Genomic DNA, 4516 nt, shown 5'->3' with positions numbered 1-4516 from the left:
CTTTCTTAGGAGGACATTTGTTATAGCATTAAGTGATCAGAGAAATAACGCAGATAGCCTCCCAATCTCATATATTTAATCACCTATCCAAAAAGCCCATTATTGAAATAAGGATACTTATAGGTTCCAGAGATTAAGAATTGATATTTTGGGGACCATTATTCAGCCTACTAGAGGTCTACATAAATATTTGTATGCAAATGTTCTAGAAATTTTATTCATAATAACCAAAAACTGGGCAGAGGGTAAGTCTACCAGTAGGTCAATGAATAAACAATTGAGAGTTTATCCATTCAATAAGTCAACGGAATTTTTTACCTGTAAAAAAATGCATTATTGAAATGTGCCACAATAAAAAAAGATAGATCTCAAAATATTTATATTGAGTGAAAGAAGCCAGACAAAAAATAGTACATACTGTACAATTGATTCCATTTGTTCAAAATTCCAGGACAAATAAATCTAATCTATAATGAAAGAAAGCAGATGCATGTTAGCTTGCAGCTGGGGTAAGGAGTGAGGATTGCCTGGGAAGGGGTGTTAGGGAATATTTTTTGATGATGGAAGAGTTATATATCTTAATTGTGGTAATGGTAAATGGATGTATACATGTCACAACTGAACACTATACTTAAAATGTATGAAGTTTATATATATGAACTAAATCTCAGTAAAGTTGATTTCAAATGTAGACAAAATGATTAGGATTAGCTCATTTTTAACTTATTTTGAGATGAGTGGGCAAGATAATTTTCTGTGTCATTACTCAGTTTTCCCAAAAACATCAATTAAGTAATCAAATTTTCTCATTTGTTGAAAATGCCACCCTCATCATAACTAATTTTCCACATATGCCTTGTTTTATTTTTGTAATATGTATTCTTTTTTTTTCATTTTACCAAAAGTCTTTACTGATAGAAATGTGCCAGTGATTAGGAAAGGGAAGTAGTAGCAGTGCCCAGCAGTAGGAACCTCAGAAGAGCGAGTCAAACTATTAGCACACTTAGCTAGCTTAGTCCTTCTCTCACTGAGGCATCCACTTTGTGGCTTTACATACCTATTCTGATGTCTCCCACATGTATAGCTCTAGCTCAGAACTATCCTCGGAATTTCAGACAGCCGGTCATTTATTTTTTTGGTTGCAAGTCATTTCTTTTCTCTTTTTTAAACTAGAAATTGTTCATTTAATGTATAAAAGCTTCATGCATTTCATATATATAAATTTAGTAACATAGTGATTCTTCCCATCTTACCCTGCACTCCCATTCCTCTTCTTCTTCTTCTTCTTTTTTTTTTTTTTAATTTTTGACAGGCAGAGTGGACAGTGAGAGACAGAGACAGAGAGAAAGGTCTTCCTTTGCCGTTGGTTCACCCTCCAATGGCCGCCGCGGCCGGTGCACTGCGGCCGGCGCACCGCACTGATCCGATGGCAGGAGCCAGGTGCTTCTCCTGGTCTCCCGTGGGGTGCAGGGCCCAAGCATTTGAGCCATCCTCCACTGCACTCCCTGGCCACAGCAGAGAGCTGTCCTGGAAGAGGGGCAACTGGGACAGAATCCGGTGCCCTGACCAGGACTAGAACCCGGTGTGCCGGTGCCGCAAGGTGGAGGATTAGCCTGTTGAGCCATGGCGCCGGCCTTTTTTTTTTTTTTTTAACTTTTATTTGATAAATATAAATTTCCAAAGTACTGCTTATGGATTACAGTAGTTTTCCCCCTCATAACTTCCTTCCCACCCGCAACCCTCCCATCTCCCACTCCCTCTCCCATTCCATTCACATCAAGATTGATTTTAATTTATCTTTATATACAGAAGATCAATTTAGTATATATTAAGTAAATATTTCAACAGTTTGCACACACACAGAAACACAAAGTGTAAAGTACTTTTTGCCCATTCTTCTTCTTCTCTCTCCTATTCTCATTCTTATTTTTTATAAAGATCTATTTTCAAAATAGGTCATCAAAGAAGGAGGTACCTTTCTCTGAAGGGAGGAGAGAACTTCCACTTTCACTGTGACCTTGTCTAAATATGATAAGAGTCGGTGAACTCAAAGGCTTCCATAGCTTTGGCAACTCATGACAAGAGCCTAGGGTGATTACTGATGCCATAAACAAGAGTGTCAAATTGTTAAGTCAACAACAGGAGTCACTGTGCACTTACTCCTCATGTAGGATCTCTGTTCTTAATGTGCTGTACATTGTGATTTAATGCTATAACTAGTACTCAAACAGTAGTTTTCACTTTGTGTTTCTGTGTGGGTGCAAACTGTTGAAATCTTTACTTAATATATACTAAACTGATCTTCTGTATATAAAGAGAATTGAAAATGAATCTTGATGTGAATGGAAGGGGAGAGGGAGCAGGAAAGGGGAGGGTTGTGGGTGGGAGGGAAGTTATGGGAGGGGGGAAGCCATTGTAATCTAGAAGCTGTACTTTGGAAATTTATATGCATTAAATAAAAGTTCAAAAAAGATCTATTTTCAATTAACTTTAAACTCATAAGATTAACTCTATATTAAATAAAGAGTTCAACAAATAGTATGAAAAAAAAAAAAAACTGTTCCTCAACAGTCAAGAGAAGGGCTGTTCAAAATCATTGCATCTCAAAGTGTCAATTTCACTTCCATAGATTATCTTTTAGGTTCTCTATTAGTTTCCACAGGTCATGGTGAACATATAGTATTAGTCCTTTTGGGACTGGCTTATTTTACTAAGTATAATGGTATCCAGTTAGATCCATTTTATTGCAAATAACAGGATTTCATTTTTACTGCTGTGTAGTATTCCAGTATACATATACCATAATTTCTTTATCCAGTCTTCAGTTGATGGACATATGGGCTGATTCCATATATTAGCTGTTGTGAATTGAGCTGCAATAAACATGGGGGTACAGATCACTCTTCCATATGTTGATTTAATTTCCTTTGGGAAATTCCCTGAAGTGGGATCACTGGGTCATATGGCAGGTCTATTTTCAGATTTCTTAGATATCTCTTGTCTTCCTCAGTGGCTGGACAGTTTACATATCCACCAACAGTGGATAAGGGTACATTTTTTCCCATACCCTTGCCACTATTTGTTGTTTGAATAGCTTGAGAAGAATTGGAATTAGTTATTCTTAAATGTCTGGTAGAATTCAACAGTGAAGCTATAGGGTTCTGGGCTCTTTGCTGTTTTTTATTGTTGGGAGGATGTTTTTTTACTGATTCATTCTCCATCTTAGTTACTAGTCTGTTTAGGTTTTCTATATCTTCATGGCTCAGTTTTGGTAGGCTGCATGTATCCAGGAATTTATCCATTTCTTCTATGTTTCCTTGTTTGCTGGCATACAACTTGTTGTAGTAATTCCTGATGATTCTTTTTATTTCTGTGGTATCTATTGCACTTCCTTTTTCTTCTCTGGTTTTATTGATTTGTGTCTTCTCTCTCTCTCTCTTTTTTTTTTTTTTTGTTTCATTGTGCCACTGGTGTATCAATTTTGTTTATTTTTCAAAAAACCAACTCTTTGTTTTGCTGATCTTTTGTATTGTTTTGTTGGTTTCAATTATGTTTGTTTCTTCTCTAATTTTCATTATTTCTTTTCTTCTACTAATTTTGGGTTTGGTTTGTTGTTGTTCTCTAGATCCTTTTGATGCGTTATAGCTCATTTATTTGGTACCTTTCCAGCTTCTTGATGAAGGCATCAATTATGATAAAGTTCCCACTTAACACTGCTTTTGCTATATTCCTTAAGTTTTTAAAAAATATTTACTTATTTATTTGAAAGTCAGAGTTATACAGAGAGAGAACGAGAGGCAGAGAGAGAGAGAGAGAGAGAGGTCTGCCATCTGCTGGTTCACTCCCCAATTGACCACAATGGCTGGAGCTGTGCCGATCCGGAAGCCAAGAGCCAGGAACTTCTTATGGGTCTCCCTCATGGGGGCAGGGGCTCAAGGACTTGGGCCATCTTCTACTGCTTTCTCAGGCCACAGCAGAGAGCTAGATTGGAAGTGGAGCATCCAGGGCATGAATTGGTGCCCATACAGGATGCAGCTTTACCCACCACACCACAGCGCTGGCCCCTCTAGCACTGTTTTTAATTTTTCTAATTTCTTTCTCTTCCTTCTTCCTCTTCTTCTTCTTCTTTTTTTTTTTTTTGTTCTTATTCTAAAATTTCCAGAGATTTGTCTTCTAATTAAGATACTTGTTGTTTTTTTCTTTTTTTCTCTCTGATGGCTTTTATTTTGGTACTAAGCTATTGTGGCTTAGTGGAGTGTCTGCTTTTTCAGCAGATACCCAGAGGCACATGCTGGGTATGGCAAGGGAGCTGTTCAGAGTTCTAGGTTAAAGGAATATCCAGAGTGACACCCAAGTTGGGCATGATAGATCTCTCTCTTCTTTTTTACTTCTTCTTTTTTTAATCAGAAGGGAGTGTTTGATCAGCTCTGTTGGCATAGTCTCACCCTCATCTCCTCTCTTCCAAGGTGATCAATGCCTGGGTGCTAGTGCCAGTGGGTTCAATATTCATCTGCAT

Source organism: Lepus europaeus, chromosome 3, assembly GCF_033115175.1.
Source record: "Lepus europaeus isolate LE1 chromosome 3, mLepTim1.pri, whole genome shotgun sequence".
Lineage (NCBI taxonomy): Eukaryota > Metazoa > Chordata > Mammalia > Lagomorpha > Leporidae > Lepus > Lepus europaeus.
This window is presented reverse-complemented; position numbering follows the sequence as displayed.